The sequence below is a fragment of the Mytilus edulis genome, chromosome 11 (genome assembly GCF_963676685.1).
Source record: "Mytilus edulis chromosome 11, xbMytEdul2.2, whole genome shotgun sequence".
In the NCBI taxonomy this organism is placed as follows: Eukaryota; Metazoa; Mollusca; class Bivalvia; order Mytilida; family Mytilidae; genus Mytilus; species Mytilus edulis.
In genome coordinates, this window is record NC_092354.1 from 36,481,230 (window position 1) to 36,500,005 (window position 18,776).

At 31.3% G+C, this 18,776-nt stretch overlaps 1 long non-coding RNA gene across 3 annotated transcripts; it reads left to right on the forward strand.

Annotated features, from left to right (window-relative positions):
* The first annotated feature begins 12,928 nt into the window (after nucleotides 1-12,928).
* Nucleotides 12,929-17,986, forward strand: LOC139495525 (uncharacterized). Of its 3 annotated transcripts, XR_011657384.1 has the most exons (5): nucleotides 12,930-13,152; nucleotides 13,540-13,726; nucleotides 13,930-13,989; nucleotides 15,828-15,940; nucleotides 16,943-17,986. It is a non-coding gene; the product is annotated as an uncharacterized lncRNA (long non-coding RNA). The 3 variants fall into 3 exon arrangements; XR_011657383.1 differs by having other exon boundaries at nucleotides 12,929-13,152; nucleotides 13,540-13,989; XR_011657382.1 differs by lacking the exon at nucleotides 13,930-13,989 and having other exon boundaries at nucleotides 12,932-13,152.
* The last annotated feature ends 790 nt before the right edge of the window (nucleotides 17,987-18,776 follow it).

Sequence of the window (18,776 nt, forward strand, 5' to 3'; positions counted from 1 at the left end):
ACATGCTTTACATGATCAAGATTTTCAATTTATTGGTCTTTTGGCCAGATTCAAAAATATACAATTCAAAACTTAACGACAAAACCATTGGTGCAAAGAACCACGGCTCATAAGAGATGAAATAGAACTGACATCCTTATACTGTTAAATTAAGTTCGTTAAACATAGAATGTTTTTAGTATTTCTGCAGAGGTTATGAAAATTAGATACAACTGGTTTTTAGTTAAAAGCACGGCAGTTACAAGTTTCACATTATTTTTTGGGCCACTTATTATTATAGAGAACAGTAATAATCTTGAATTGAGACTTGAGAAGAAACATTTTCACTTGTCACTTGCAATAACACCACTTTCTTTTTTATATTTATTTCAAAATTGCATTTGATAAAAAAAAATTCGGAAAGATACACAACAACTTCGGAAAGATACACAACAACTTCGGAAAGATACATGACAAATGCACAACAAAAGAAAATAACAAATTTTGCTATCCCTTCGAAATTTAAATTTGATAAAGCGAAAATGACATGTTCTATTTATATCATACATGTGTAGTTTCAGTTTCAACTATGATTCTAAATATAGACTTTACTTTCCCTAAAATTGCGGACGGAATAGAAGACACCCGTTAATTTTCTACACCTGTCAGGATAAAGGTTGGAAAAAGTAAAATCACAAAAATACTGAACTTAGAGGAAGATCAATTGGGAAAGTCCATAATTACATGGCAAAATCAAATAACAAAAAAAGATACTAGAAAGATATAGTTTTTTTTTATTCAGATGAATTAAGAAAGCAAAAATATGTGTAATGTTTTTTGGACTGAAAAGGACGTTTTTTTCCTTCTTTTTGCCTTGTTCCGTGACATGTAAATGATGCACTGGTGGTTGATTATCCCTCTCGGAATCTTCTAACTTTTTACATGAATATAAATCATGCAATAAATATTCAATTGCACTTTAAAAAATATAACAGCAATTGTAAAATTATAAATTATTCGTAATCTTTTTTACATTACTAAATGTATTACTAAGGCCATAGTGTATTTCCTTAAAAATCAAACCTCATGTTTTGTTTAAACAAAAACAGTATTGTGGAGTCAATTCAGTTTTGATTTAATCAATTTGATAAGAAGATCTACAAACATAAGCATTGTGTAATTGTCCAGGGATTCTTATTTATTTTGTTAAAATTTTGTTGTCGGAGGGAGCTACCATTTGAGGTAGGAGGGGTCCTGATTCCGAAATCCCGGCTTCAAAAAACGAAATCCCGAGGTCCAGAAATCCTGACATCCCGAAATTCGAAAAAAGAATTTCCGGATCTCGAAAGGGTCAATCCCTAAATCCTGACCTTAAAAACACTCGATCCCGGAGTCCCGATAAAGGTCCTATCCACCCTCATTTGAGGAGGGGGGGGGGGGGGGGGGGGGCTTGGATGAAATTTGAAAAAAGGCAAGACAGGCTTTTGAACAAACAAAGGCAGGATCAGTAATTTGGCATAACAAGCAGGATGACAATTTATGAAAATTGCAGGTCCGAAAATAAATGAAAAATAAAAAATGCAGGACAATAATGATGATTACAACTATAAAAAAAAATGCAGGACAAAATTTTAAATCCTAGCCCTCCCTCCCCCTCAAATCAAATGGTAGCATCCTTAGACTTTTGACTTTTTGTACTTTATTTCATTTAAGACCTAGGCATTGCCATGTAAAAAACGAAAACAGTTATGGTACTTTCTCTTTCTGTTTCCCCCCTTTTCTAACGTCCTGGTTTTCTTTTGGTAAATTTATTTCACTTTTAAATTTCCCTATTATGTCTCATTGAAGATTCATTTATTGAAAATGAGTAACTTTAAATGAATTAAAGGATTAAAAGAATAACAAAGGGTGTACAACTGGTCTTAGCAATAATGTAAACATTCTAATCATGATCTTTTAAAAGCTTACATATTGCACATAATTTAAAAACTTAGCAATGAATCAGACTATGAGTAAGAGTTATCTTTTCTTAGGTGTTCTGTACCCCCTTAAAGTCAGTTTTGAAAAAAAAAATGCTATTACACTTTCATTAGTTTATATATCACATGTAATGAGTTTAATCGTCCCTTTATGGTTTTAAAAAATTACCACTTATCATAGTTGATCTGATACAAGTATTTTATGACTTTTTCCCTATGCATTCATTCACTTCAGTTTAATTATTTATTGCATACATGTACATATAGTGTCTTGTTCACAGGGGCGGATACAGGATTTGACGTTTAGGGAGGTGTAGGGGGGGGGGGGGGGCGCAGAATAAAAAAAATTTGAGGTTAAAATAATCAAAGTTATTGAAATATTCTTCTAGAGTGGGTGCAATGTAGATATATATCTTGCCAAGCGAAGTGTGGCGAGAAACATTTGTGGTAAAATGAGCGAGAAATTAAAGTTTCAATCTAAAACCGCACAATTTTAATGACAATCTACATTAACCATACTGTGAAGAGTTGACAGATAGACAGGCGGGACCGACAGACGCAAAGTGAGACGAAGCAAATGACGATTTATCATCTGACCAATATAAGATTTTGAAAACGAAAATTATTACTGGTACAATTTATTTGTCAATTCATAATGCGTGTTTTTATTTTTGTTCTATTTTCGGAGGTCGTGCTAGAAAAAAATTGGCCGCTAACCACTAAAATCAAAATGAGATCCTTAAAAAATTGTGCTTATTTTCTTGGGATCCCATGTTATACTGTAGTACCTACGGGTTTGGTCCTTGACTGTTGATGCATGCTTCGGCAAAATTTATATGTTGCAAGTGAGAATCATATATTGTCACAGAGATATTAAATAATGTGTCAAATTAACAAACTAACCTGTCGCTTGAACCATAATCTTTATCTTTCCTTAAAAAAGAATCTAACTTAGACTGCTTTCTTGGTCGTGCCATGATGAAATAACCGAAATAGCGGGTAGGGCACTTCCACCTTCTTCGTGGGAAAGTGATGTAGGGATGAACTTTTTTTTTGAACTTCGATTATCAAAGAAATTGTTTATTAAAACTGCAACTACAATGTCACAATTGCTTTATTCTAACTGCTGAAAGCCTATGATATTTGTCATCAAACGCAGTACCGCGTTTGACACCTTCCTTTGAAGAGTAACATGTTTATAGAACTTAAATAAACAATAGGTCAGTTGATTAGTAATCACGTTAAATAATTCTGTTAAATTACTAAACTGTTCGGACCAAAACTCACAAAATCAATTTCAACCTTCCTTTTATGGTCATAAACCTTGTGTTTAAATTTCATAGATTTCTATTTACTTATACTAAAGTTATAGTGCGAAAACCAAATATCTTCGGACGACGACGAAGACGCCGGACAGTATGAAAGTAATTCAGGTGTTTGTTTATTTTTGCACCTTGTCATGTATTGTGTTCCATACTTATGTATCAGAGTTACTCCCCTTTGGTTATTAAAGCATTGTTAGTCAGCCATTGTTGTATTCTTGACGTACACCACATGGTGTCAGATGAAAAACTTATAAAATGGAGCAACTAAAGCCTCCAGGAACACTAAATTTGGAAGGGAATTAAGCTGAAAACTACAAAGGATGGATTCAGTCATTCGAACTTTATCTTACCGCAACGGGAATTGAAGAAAAGTCGGGGAAAGTACAAGTGGCTACTTTTCTACATGTCGCAGGCTCTGAAGCACAACGTGTTTATAATACTTTAAATTTGACATTGTTCCGGATGATAAAGAAAAAAATGATGTACTTAAAAGATAGATTCAAGGGTTACTTTGAGCCGAGAAAGAATCTCACGTACATTCGTCACGTTTTCTTTACCCGAAATCAAGGACCACATAAAAACATAGTTACATCCGGATCTAAAGAATAAAGCTAAACCATGCGAGTCTGAACATTTATCTGATGGTTTGATAAGAGATCGTATCGTGTGTTACAAAGCGAAGGTTGCCGAGCCCGGCTTCTACGGGAAGAGGATATTACATTAATAAAAGCAATAGACACATGTCGTCCACAGGAAATAAGCTAAAATTATTGAAATCAACTGAGGTTTTTGAGTTATAAGCCAAATACTGCATTTTACCCCTATGTTCTATTTTTAGCCATGGCGGCCATCTTGGTTGGTTTGGCGGGTCACGCCACACATTTTTTAAACTAGACAGTGGGAAAGCCAGTGACATTAAAGAGCTACTTCCGGTGGTCACGCGGGAAAGGGGAGATAATCTAAAAAAAATTGAGGTGGCGCTGTAACCAGCGTGTAAACAAAAACATAGCCTGTGCTTCAGACAATAAATTTATTAAAACAACTAAACATCCATCAGTATTTGAGGTTAATTTTTCATTAGAATAGATTTTGTCACACGACTGCCAAAATAAGTATTAAAATAAGTGCTGCGTTACTGAAATATGATAAATCAAAAGACGTCCTCCGTAGATTTCCAAAAAACCGCGGGTAATCCCCCTGTTTGCTAGGAACTGACACAAATGCATCCTAAAGCTTTTCATTGGTCGAGATATAAATAAATGTGACCCAGAAACATATGGGTACATGACTATGTATAGGATTCCCCGTCACTCTGAGTCTTGTTTACATAATAAATACTTCAACCGGAGGTCAAAATTCAACACTTTTCTAACGTTTTTGGAGTTATTTCGGCGCAAAATTAAGCAAATTATGTCATATTTTACAGTTTTTAACCACGAAACTGATTGAGACAATGAAGGGTGATGATGATTCCAGGATTTTAAATATATTTTACTTAAAAATTATGATGGGTTGAAGGCTTTACACCGTCATATGTTGATGTTTTTCATGTTGCTCAGACTGCTCAAACTCCTCGCAACTGCTCAAACTCCTCGCAGTATTACATTTTCTGTAGTTATTTAATTATGCTGCAGTGTGTAACAGATGTATGTAGTACATTGAAACTAGGTTAATCTATGAACGAATTTGTCCATATAAATGACTTCAGTTGTCTGGAAGAACCCCCCTTTTTTTCCCCAACTTTTCAAAAATTTCAGCTGAAGGGGTAAGTCAAAAGTTATTGTCTGGATAAAAATCCTACGCATGTGCAAAGTGTAAGCACTCAGTTAATCTTTGTTTTAAGCCATTTTTTGTAGGGTAATGGTTAGTCATTCTTTGATTCAGTAAATATTAATCTGAAATCAACTTGTCAATTAAAAAAAGTACCAATCAACAAATATTAATCTGATGCATCTATAATTTTCACTTGATTTTAAGTATTCCTTCTTGTTGTTTATATAAAAAAAACCTAAGCAAGTTGGAAGTTGACACTCACACATGTTTATAACTTGATGTCTGTCCTGTCCTTATCATGCATATCAAGCAACATGGTGTACACTAACCATTCATGTTTGAGTGTGTCTGGGCCGTGGGGCATGTTTAACTCTTGAGAACTTGAGATTAACATTCAATAGGAATGCACAATGCCTAGTACATCCAATTCTTAATACATGTCAGAGCTATATGACCATTTAAAGCATTAACAAAATGCTGTATCACTTCTAAGGTCTACTTTGAAATTTGCATATGAAAGTCTCACTCTGATTTTGGGGATCCTGTTTTGTTGCATTGATATTAATGCTTGACCTACATTTTTATTTTACACCAATCTACAAGAAAACAAAGCTTGGACACAGGATCTATAGTTTAATCAGAATCATACCATTCCTATATCTGTGTGCTGATTTTTATGCAATATAATACTTTTTCACACATTTTTCTCCATTCTTAAAAAACACACAATTGCAATAATTTGCAAAATCATGTGATAACATATAGGAAAAGAGCACCAGGACATCTCATTCCTAATACTACACAAGGAGCAGGATCTACTTACTCTTCCAGAACACCTGATATCAATTGTATGTTGTGGGTTCAAGTTGCTCAGTTTTCTTTTTTCTAATTTGAATATTAGTTTAGACTTTTCATCAAAAAAGTATGAAAAAAAGAGAGACTACTGAAAATGATTTATTTAGGTGCAGGGGTTACCACACTTCAGAAAAACAGTGAAAAGTCGTCATGATAGGCCATTTGAGAGACCTCAAGGATACCTCACTATGTCTAGGAGAACTGAACGATTTTAAAACCTTTCTATTTCAGTCCTTCACACCTAATCAATCATTAATTAACCTATGGTGTCTGATAAAAGTAGGTAGCGCTAACTCTTAATACTGTATTCCTTCAATATTTAACATACAATATATACACAATTGTTGTTTTGTATAAACCACAATGCCATCATTTTCTTCGCATATGACATTGTAAAAAATATCTCAATCAACATTGATAAGAAAAAAGGGTGCTTTTATACTCATATTAAGGCAAAAAAATAAAAGATCCATTTTATATATATTTTCAATGACTAATTCAATTTTCATAATATAAGGGTGTGTATACATTTTGCTAATTTATTTATTCGCAACATCTTTAATTATCCTTGATACTGCATGTTGACGACATGGACACCATTGTGTATTCAGACAGATAGACGACATTGACATAAATACAAAATTTTGGGAGTGCATACATGTACATGTATATGAATATTTCAAACTATATATTTTATCTTTGTTCATTTTTGCATATAGAGTTTGGAAAAGTTAAACTTCTTCAGTAATTATCATTTTGAATTGATTTCTTAATATTATATTATAAATAAAAAAATCAAATAAGTTTTCATTATTAAAACAAAAATCTTGATAAAAATTTGTTTGGTTACAGTCTGCAACGTTAGTTTGAGATTATTAAAACAATTAGCACAGGTACATGTATGCTCTATATATAAACATTGTACGCAGAACCTTTAGTTCATTTGAGTTTCTGCTTATTGATTAATATTATCTACATAACAGGTACAATGTACATACAGTATGTAGCAGTCATACAATGTAGTTTTTTTCATTATTTCACAAGGTTGTAAAGCCATTTTAAAAAACAGGAATAATTTAACCAAATTATGGGCCTGGCCTCAGGCTCACCTGAATTAAAAGTTCTACATGGTGCCCCTATTCACTTTTAAATTTTTTGTTTTAACATTTCTTATTTTCAATTCATTCATTTGTTACATTTAAAATTGAGATATGAAATATTTTACATAAATGTAAGCAATGTATGTACAATGTACATATCTAATGCAACGTTGCATTTTTTGGTCAAGTCTTGCAGTTAACAAGAAGTAATGCAGAATTTTTTAATATCAGGTTTTAAAAGGGTGCTTGGAAAGGAAAAGTGCAATGTACTTGTATAACAACATAAATTTTATGTTTATCAAAGTCATGGTGATCTTGATTTAAACAAATAAATAAAATGTACTCATATGTTAATTAGATTCATGAAATAAATTTTTGTTCATATCTGACACAACCTTTTCATAATATAGGCCACACTTAAGGTTTCAAACCACTAAAACGCTTTCCCTCAGAAGTTTGATGGCATAAAGTAAACTGTACTAAGAAAAAATAGTTACTGTGATTTGCTGTATAAAATGTATCACAAGCTGTATTTCCACAAAGTTGGTATTATTTGAAAGATAATTAATTCTGGAATACTCACATCCAAATATAAAAGATTATTTAAAGTTTTAAAAAATATGAAAGCCATTTGCAAAATGTGTATATTAAGAATTTTGGGAAACTATTGTTTGTTTATTTTTGACAACCGTCACTTCTGGATGTCAGACTTTTCTTATATGCTTGTTAACCTATGGTGATTTTTTGAGAGCTGTTAGAAGGCATAAATACATTTGAGGAAATCATAATGCCAGTCTAGTTAAACTTAAGGTAAATAAAGGAAAGAGGGTAGAAAAATCAAAATTTACAAAGAGTTATACAGTAAAATTCTTTGGCGGTTTGAAACCTTAAAAGTGTTTATTATTTTATATATTTTTTCATTTTTACAGTAGTTTGATTAAATCTCAATACCTGCAGTTACACTGTCTTTTTTTCAGTGTAGAAACACACAACTTGTGTTAAAGTATTTTGAGAAATTGATACTTTAAATCTTTGAGAACTAAACAATACATGTAATATGAAATTAAACAGTATTCAAATATACATTGATTTTTTATAACTACATAATTTTTTAAAACTAGGTTATAACAACCCAATGCAATATTAACACCCTCAAATGAAACATTATACCAGTACTAAGCTGTTATCTGTCTCTGTTTTAGTAATATAAATTTAACTGCATACAAAATTTATAACAGTCTATTTAACAGTAAATATATTGATATCAGAATGGTCTATATATGATAATAATAATAATTAAATATGTGCAAAAAAATGCATGCAGCTTTGACTGCTCTAGTGGCTATCATCATGTTCATTATGATGATTTGTATTGTATATAATGAACATTTGTTTAATAAAGTCTATATCGATATCTGTCATATAAATGAAATACTTGGACAACAATATAGTTGTGTATGGTTGATGTCGTGCTCACATTGGATTGAATTACACATTTTGTTATACTTTTTAAATGGGGTGTATACTATACCTGTACGTCATTACCCGACTGTACATTTGATAACCTTAGAATGATAGATAAGAAGTATATGTGATACTACAGGACATTTATAGTTGTGTAGCTACAGTATTTAGTTGTTTTTAGCTTGTGACATCTGACCCTTTGCAACCATAACTCATATAGATACATGTACATTTTTGTATATGCAACAAAACTTTTAAAAACATTTCACAGCGAGATACATATAAATGTATCTGTTATAATAAAATGAAAATGTTATACACTAAAGTTTAACCTTTACACAATGTGCTCAAAGTATTAATAAAAAAGTACATTCACAAGTACATGTACATGTAGCCGAAGACCAGGGTTTTGATTTTATCACTAACTTTTTAAAAAATCATATTTTTATGCCAATGCTTTTACAAGACCTGATTTATATGTTTGTGATATTTTTCATAACTTTAAATTAATTTCCCTAATTACAAACTATTGCCTTTTTAGTCCGCCTCAACGAAGTTGTGAAGGACTATTGTACTACCCCCGGCGTCCATGTCCGCGTCCGAAGTGTTTTCTCAGAGACCATGATAGCTAGAACCATGAAACCTAGCTTATTGTTTCAGAAACAAAAATTGGAACTTGCCCATACTAAAATTTGATGACCTTGACCTCAGCTTCATGGTTCATTGAACATTGAAATTTTCCAAGTTTACGTCTTAGTTTCTGTTTTTTCAAAGACTTTTATGGCTAGGGTCATGAAACATTACCAGTAGGTGCAAAATAAAATTACGCACATACCCATGACAAAATAAGATGACCTTGACCCAAAAGTCATGGTTCATTTAACATAATTTCTCAAAATGCAGTTTTACGTCCGAGTTTCTGTTTAAGCAAAGACTTTAAAGGCTAGGGTCATGAAACTTTACACATATGTTCAGAATAAAATTCCTCACAGACCCATATCAAAACTAGATGACCTTGACCCCAAGGTCATTGTTCATTGAACATTGATTTTTTCAAGATGCAGTTTTACGTCCTAGTTTCTATTTTTACAAAGACTATAATAGGTAGGGACATGAAACTTCACCAATATGTTCAAAACAAAATTACACACCTACCCATGGAAAAATTAGATGACCTTGCTTTCAAGGTCATGGTTCATTGAACATTGATTTTTTTCTCAAGATGCAGGTTTACGTCCTAGTTTCCGTTTTTATAAAGACTATAATAGGTAGGGGCATGAAACTTCACCAATATGTTCAAAACAAAATTACACACCTACCCATGGACAAATTAGATGACCTTGCCTTCAAGGTCATGGTTCATTGAACATTGATTTTTTTTCTCAAATGCAGTTTTAAGTCCTACTTTCTGTTTTTACAAAGACTACAATAGCTAATGGCATTAAACTTTAAATCACAGTTTTCAGAATAAAATAACGCAACTACCCATGCCAATATTAGATGACCTTGACCTTAAGGTCATGGTTCATTGAACATTGATATTCCCAAGATACAGTTTACATCCTAGTTTGTATTTTTACAAATAATATAATAGCTACAGATGTGAAACTTTGTCACAATGTTCAGAATAAAATTATGTACCTACCCAAACCATAATTAGATGACATTGACCTCAAGGTCATTGTTCATTGAACATTGATTTTTTTTTTTTTGGATGCAGTTTTACGTTTTAGTTTCTATTTTAACAGACTATAATAGCTAGGTCATGCAACTTCATATGTATGTTCAGAATATAATTATACACAGACTCATATAAAAATTAGAAGACCTTGACCTTGATGTAATGATTCATTGAACATTGGAACTTTTTTTTAGGATAGTTTTACAACCTTGACTTGGGTTAAAAAACTTCACCAAGAGTTTCAGATTAAAAGTATACACGATCCAAGGCCAAATAAGATAGGCTTTATTTCAAGGTCATTGGTCAATGATCATTCAACTTTGATTGATGCAGATTTACATCATAGTTTCCACAAGATGCATATCCAAAAACCATGGTTAATATTGAATAAATAAAGCAATGAAGCATCATTTTTTGCCAGAACAACATGGCATTTTGTGAGATAGCTGAATGTTACAACTTGCATTATTAAGGCGGACTCAGTAATCTGTGATTACCTATGTTTTCTAATTCTTGTGCTTTGATAATACTTTATTGTTAAAAACTGATTCAATATGTTACAGAAATTAATATAGGAAATGATGTGAGTTATTTAAAAATGAAACCTGAGTCTTATGTGGTTCACTATCTTGATGATTACAATACATGTAGTGTGGTATGTTGTTATTGAGTAGATCCAGTTCATTTTATATGTGTCAAAATAAAATAGGTGAAATTTAAATAATACTTTTGGGACAGCACTTGAAATGTAAAGATATTTCAAATAGTTATTGATTATGAATATGAAAAACATTAATCAATTCAGATATAAATACTAATGACTAAATACATGGACATGAGTAAACACTTGCATGATCATTAAACTGATAGGACATATTAAAAGTGTCATCATAATTCATTTTGGTTGTAATGAATGATCTTCCATAAACAAAACAAAAATAATAGTCTTGGAATACCTCATATATTTATCAGAAGTTTAAACTTAATTTTACTACAATTTAAACAACGTTGAATCAAGTTTTCATTTATTTGTTTTAAATTACTTTATTCTGAATGTAGCATACAGATATTAGACATGTCCATTACGGCGTTGGTATCTGTTTTAGTAATTGTAATTGTTAATTTTTTTTTCTTTCTAAAAATGTATCCATGCTAAAAGGTCTGATACAGTACATATCATAGGTGAATCCAATGGGCTCCCCCTTATGCTATAAAAGTTTGGTTGATTATTTAGTAAAAATTGGAAATCACTGGAGTGGGCCCTCCCTTTTTTAATTTCTGTATCCGCCACTGCATATTTTTCATATTGGCTATATAATATAAAGAAAGGTGTATTTTTTATCGTTAAAATACCATGAGTGGGATGCAAGTATACAATCTTTTATTACAATACACATTCTTAACATTCATATAGAGTAACTTATTAGACCTTCATTTGTGGCAGTACAGGAGCTTTAACCAAAATGAGTAAAAAGTTTTTTGTATTTTACTTTGCATATTCATGTAAATGCCTGTGTGATTCAGTGTATATTTATTCTTATTATATGCTCAATTAACTGTTTGTCTGAATTCTTATACGGTTATGCAACTGTGTCATAATGTTGAATTTATTAACTGTGTTCTCGAAATCTGTCAGTTATAAATGACCAAAACATGCAGGACTCTTAATATTTTAGATAATTTATATAGCAATCAACTGGTAAAATTATAAAAAAACTGATAAGCAAAAGCAGATGTCAAGATCTCATTATTTATAGACTTTACACATGCTCATTTAATTTATTGTACATATGTAGCAAGTACTTAAATCATGTTAAACTGGGTGAAAATTTTAGATACTCAATTTTCGACTCTTCCTTGACACCATTTGTGACGATGGTCTCGAAAAACAAGGATATACTGTCAGATGGGGAGGAAAAATGACAGTGTAAGGGGATAGCAATTCCCCAAGCACTTAAAAGAGTACCTTGTAGATTTAAAAAACAAAACAGTAGGCTGATGCCACTACAAGGGCTGATCCTTTACACTGCAAAATGGAGAGGGATTTATATAAGTTGTAATAACTTGTTTCCCAATTCACCGTGAATAAATAAGTTTAAAGTATTATTATCATATGCATTTTGACATGTTTAGTACAATACATGTTTAGTTATTTTTGTATTCAGATACGAGTTTATAGATGTGGCAATAGATTTGTATTTCAATGAACATGAATGTGTATGTCCTGGTTTCACTCTATTCATAATATTAATTAAAATAATGCAAGGATGAAAGGTACCACCAGTTTTGCAGCACCAGTGCTATTTAAAGTTATAAAAAAATAATTAGTTATCAAGCATTAAATTTATGCATAATTTAACACAATAATACCTACATGTATTCTTTAACTATTTTTATTTTCATATACACTTCAAGGACTTAAAAACTTACTGACGGACTTGGACCACCACTAATTCAATGATGTACATGAGTGTATCATGAAAGCATAAAATAATATACTGTACTTACATGTAAACAGTATGCATTAAAAAATATGTGCAATGTACATCATACTACATGTATTGAAAGAATTTAATATGTATATTTATAGAACCTTTTGCAGGTTAGTATTTCAATTTTCCATTGATAAATTATACTTTTTACATACATGTATGATAAGAGACAAATAACTAGCACAGTGACACTAAAAAGGTAACAATCAAATAATAAATTATAGCTGCCTAAAAACTGTGTGGATAAACATACATGTATTGCAAATAGTCCTTCAAATATGTATATTTTTTACTGTTTTTATTTTTTAGGCTAATATATTTATGGTGTGATTTGATATCATTAACATGAATTGTGAAATTGCTTCCACTACACTTTCATCAAACCTCATGATGTTCACCAAAATTTGTGTGTGTAAACCATGAGCCTCAAGTTTACTAGTTGATAAAGTTTTGCAACAGGACATCAAAAGTGTATCCATGGTTTGATGAAGTACATGTAGCAAGGTAATTATTGTATATGTTTAAAATGTATGTTTGCATAAAAGACAATTGTTGGGATTGACTCAACATCTGATATGTGTCTGTCTTAATTGACATCAACTTTCATCTAAGGTATATGATCATTTTGATGCTGTTTGCTATTGTTTTTAGCACATCAGAAGTATTAATTTGTGTTGCTTCCATTTCAGAGAATTGACACATGCATGTTTTCTTTTTTATTTGAATGGTAATTTAATTACATTTACTGTACAAAAAAAGCAATTACAAAAAAACATCATACTTTTTTTTTACAATAATTTTACAATTATTAAAAAATTGCAAGTAAAATTACAAGTAAAATTTATAATTGTAAGATTACAATTACAAAACTTTCTATTTTTTCTTATACAGCTAACATTGTTATTGTTTGCTCCTATATACAAGTACATGTATATGCCACTGCACATGTATCTATGATGGAAGTCCTCCCAAGAGACATCAACACAGAGAATTCACTGAACATTTAAATGGACATGGATGTTTGTCAAAGGTCATGTTAGATTGAACACCTGTATTACCTTATAATTATTAATGAACAGTAAGTTGTTATTATCTGTATTTTTTAAAGTATAACTAATTTGTCTTATTGATTATCAAGAATATATCACCAGCAAAGTAACTCAAGAATGTGCCTAGCATGAGTTAGTTTAAGTCTGTTTGACGTGTGTGGTATATTTTTTATTATTTGAAAAACAAATAAGTTTTACTTTTAATTATATAGATTTTATATTTATGTTTTAGACAATATCACATGTGCTATTAATGAATAGTGGATGATTTGATTTTGCCATGTTGTATCACGTAAGAATATCTGAGTGGAAATGTGTTTAATATATTGCTTGATATTATGTGTTTTATTCACCCTAGAAGGTTAGAACCGTCATCTATATACATGTAATAGTTAAATTTTAAACAAGGTACAAAATAGTATAAACAAATATATGAAGAACTATGTGGAGATGTATTTAAAATTATTTCTGATTGCAAAATCTACACCAAAACAACAGAAAATATTGATTTAGTGTTGCTTTATGCTAACCTTAGCAATATTTCAGCTATATGACACAAGCCAATTATTGACAGCAACATTATTTAAACAAATGACATTTAATTAACACCTTTTCATAACTTTTATAATTTATTGAAAGGCATTACCTACTTGTAGATTACAAATATTATAATGGATTATACATGTAGATAATACTAAAGGATCAAGTATGTTGGATTCTAACCCATTCTTATTCATGAGATTTTCTGAAAAAAAAACTTGGTTCAACATATTGTTGTACTTGGGGCATATACTTGTGATATAAAAAAGGGGATAACAGCAAATGACTACAATGCCACACAAAACATCAAAACACACCTAAGCAACTCCCCAACACTCAACCTCACTCAAAGCACAAATATAGAGACAGAGACAAGACAACAAGAAGCCGGGAAATCCTGACTTGGTACAGGTATTCCACCAGTGGAATAGTTGGATTGAACCGGTTAGTGAGTACTCAAACCTCTCCATTATATTCCCGACCAAATTCAAACACACACACTGAAAGACACACAATAAGATACCTGCACAGTATACAGTCAACAATATCGACCTCATACTATAACAACCAACAAATCAAATAAAAGCATTAAAAAACTGAAGAACACCTACATTACAAAATGCCAAAACACAAAAATAGATTTAAACCGGTCCCAAATACACTAAGTAGAGACGAGTTTGACTCATAACCACACGTAGTATGCCTATAAAGAAACAAGTAGGCAAGTACAAGCCAAGTGTGTACTGTCAATTTGAACACGTTGTGTGTGGATATGTAATAAACCATCCCAAGCGTCCACGGGACCTGTTTAAACATATTATAAAATAAAATAAGGCAATCATAACCGGAATTTAATAAGTTTAATAAAATATATTTATAACAGTGCTAAATCACTGCCTATTGTGATGGTGATTAAAGGTGAACTAAGTCTTGACGCTAGACGCGTCATTTATTGATCTTGAAACTTATCGAATGCAAAAAATAAGAATAGATTTAAAATAGCCAGTACTGTAAAACTGATACACAAATAATATAAAAAGACAATAATTACAATAATCACAAACAAAAGCAGGGTCAAATTGTGCTCGCAACTACTGGAAGCTAGCTAAGACTAATATATCTGTTGGTATAAAAACTGTCGCACAATTGAAAAATTATCACAAATTACACTCCAATTGGGATTGGTTTGGTGCCATTCAGTCATCAAAATAAATTGAAATCGGCAGTTTTAGTGAGAGGCCAGTATTTATTGAGAATCTTCAAGTCATTGGAACATAGTGTTAAATTAACCGATACAACCAAAATATCATGTTTATATCATGTTTACAAACATAAGATTTTAAAGTTTTACCCAGTCTTGAAAGTTGATTTTTCAGTTTTTTACATTTATTTACAACATTGCCATAAAATTTAGGATGCGAAACACCTTCTGAGATAAGTTGTCTACGGGTTACATTATATTTAATTACAAGATGTTCATACTTGTTATAAAATTTTCGGAAAGTAGCCAACAGTTTATGAAACCTAAATCCTTGTTGAAGTAATGTTTTAATTAAGTGTCATTATTTATTTTTACAAATGTTTTTGTAGGATACCACTGTATGATTATTGTATAGTTCACATAGTGACATAGTGTGTATGTTGGTGAAACAGTTTTACTACCACAATGAACATATAATTATGATAATACAAAATTTGAAATTGTAAGTATAGAAGTATTCTTAATATTGTTTTAAGTGTATAATATCAATATATGAATATGGAACAGCAGTATTTGAATACACAACATCTGACAACTTAGCAGTAATATCTGGAGTTCCACAGGGAAGTGTGCAAGGATGTATTATTTTTCTTATGTACATAAACAACTATCCACCGAAATTTATAACATTTTGAAAATATTGATTTATAACATTACAAAATAATTTTTTTTCAAATTAAATGAAAACAGTGGTAATTTGCATATCTGAAACCCCCGCTTTGTATATTACAAAAAAGGGTGCACTCGACTTCCACCCATATGTGAAAAAGTTGGCCGGTTACTTGCCCAAGGTCGGCGGTTTACTCCGGGTACTCCGGTTTCCTCCGTCAGTAAAGCTGGTCACCATGATATAGCTGAAATATTGCTGAAAGTGGCGTAAACCACCAATCAATCAAACAAACAAACAAACAAACATATCTGAAACAGTGGCTATTATTAAGATGTCAAATTTTTAACCAAACAAAGACCTATGTTGTCATTTTGTAACACAAACAATGTCAGCAGACAACATTTTGAAAGAGGTCTGTCCAAGGAGAACCTAAGCTAGGTTTTGTATAATTTGTCCCGGTTGTTCTGGAGCACCAAAATTAAAGTGTTGATAATGGACACCTGAGTGATGGCAAACATCACCTGAGCCAAGGCTCTGGTGAGAAAATCAACATGTTAACATTATACCACATTAACACATTGCATCATAAAATATTCTGTTTCAATTTAACAAAACTGTTGCTTATAACAATTGTATGTAAAATCAGAACTTCTACCTTATTTTGAGGCAAAAATTATTTTTGTTGAGAAAAAATTTAGTAAACATCATAGGCAACTATGATTTTCAAAAACCTTAACCAGTCACACAGTTGTTACCTTTATTTAATACATTACTTCAAATATTGACAATGCATTGAAACATTGTATATATATATATATTTTTTTATAATTTCAGATAATGGAGAAGATGATGTATGTTAAGAGATATTGAACATGACAAATAATAATGGCAGTTAATTTTGTTCTTGTCTTTTAATAATGATGACAGCTTAATGTTGGAAGGTTAACTTTATATCAGTACAGTCCATCTGATAAGCACATAATGGTGTTAACTTGTTGCGCATATTGTGCATAAATGTATCTGGAACCTCTGTTTTCATGTAGTGTAAGCATTATCAAGGGAGACAATTCAAACACAAATATTGTTTTGCTATTCCTCTATGTTACAATATATAATACATAAATTGGAAACAATATAACATAAAAACTATTGTTCCTGAACAAAAGTTTGTTATACAAACTTTTATATTGTACAATAGTGTTAATAGTGCAATATAATGCTGTAGTTTAATATTTTAAAATAAAAAGGATATTAATTGAGACCCATTTAACCAGTATCTTGGTATAGATTATGATTATTTTGTCATGGTCTTATTTGTATTATGGTGTGAGGGGCATTAAGTTTTACTACTGTAACAGAATTTTTAAGTATTGATCAACTAATTCTTATATTAAAAGTAAGCAGGGAAACTAAAACATAAGGGATAAGACTTTTCTTGTTTTAGAGTTCTAAAACTTTAGTGAGAAAATATTTAAAAAACAAAAATGTTATTCATTTAATATTAAAATTATCCTGAGCTAAATTGTGGACAATGCTTAAAAGGACGAAAATGAAGGTTATGTATTTTGGGGTTATTATAAAACAAAACACTGAAATTAGCATTGTTTTCTTGTAGTTTTTCTCTTTATGTGGACATGGCCATCCATGTTCCTTTTTTAGATATGTTTTCAAACTAAAGCTTAATATTAACTTATTTATAGAACATATGTTATCACATTGTAGTTCTTGTGTTGTATTGTAGAGTTAATTTTTTATTAGTCATAACCAATTCCTGATGTATTTTTGTAAGTATTTTATGTAATAAGATATAATTTAGGATTTGTTTACACAGGGTAAATGCTTGATAAATTATAATACAATTGTTAAATATTTACTAAATGTTCTGTCATAATTAGTTATAACCACTCTGTGGCGCAATTGGTAGCGTGCTCGCCTTCAAGAGTGGGAGACCAGGGTTTGATCCCCGGTCGGGTCAAACCAGAAGACTTAAAAATAAGTAGTTGCTGCTTTTCCGCCAAGCATGTGGCATTCAGTTGTGAGAGCAACGGCTGGTTGGCTCAGAATCAGTATAATGTGTCTGAGTGGGGTGTCTGTCTAACTGCGGGCAGTTCTCCAGTGTGCTAGCACTGTTGAAACAAATCCAGCTCAGCGTGCTGGTCTAGTCACAGCAGACAATTTCAATGCACTACACCTTGTTCTCGTCATGATATAGCTGAAATACTGCTCATTTGACGTAAAACACCATTCAAACAAACAAATCATGAGTAGTTCATTTTTAATCTGTCTGGACAAAGTTGCAAATGACAATTATACCACCCCAGTGCACATCCGAGTTGTTAATGCTAGCCTATTGTTGAAGATAAAATATATTGAACTTTCCAATACAATGCATTTATTATGTTAGGGACAGGCACATTTAATTCACTGTAAAAATGATAAACTTATGCCATGTCTAAATGTTTGTGAAACCATGTCTTTTATGTTTATTAACCTATACAAATGTTGACCAGAAATTGATATTGACCTTATTTGAAATAGAGGAAACAAGTAAATAATCAAACTCTGATACCCAAACATGTATATATCTGTTCAAACATGCATATATCTGTATATATATGGTAAATTTTTTATGACCCCTTGGGAGGACCTTGACCTGCACACAAAGCAT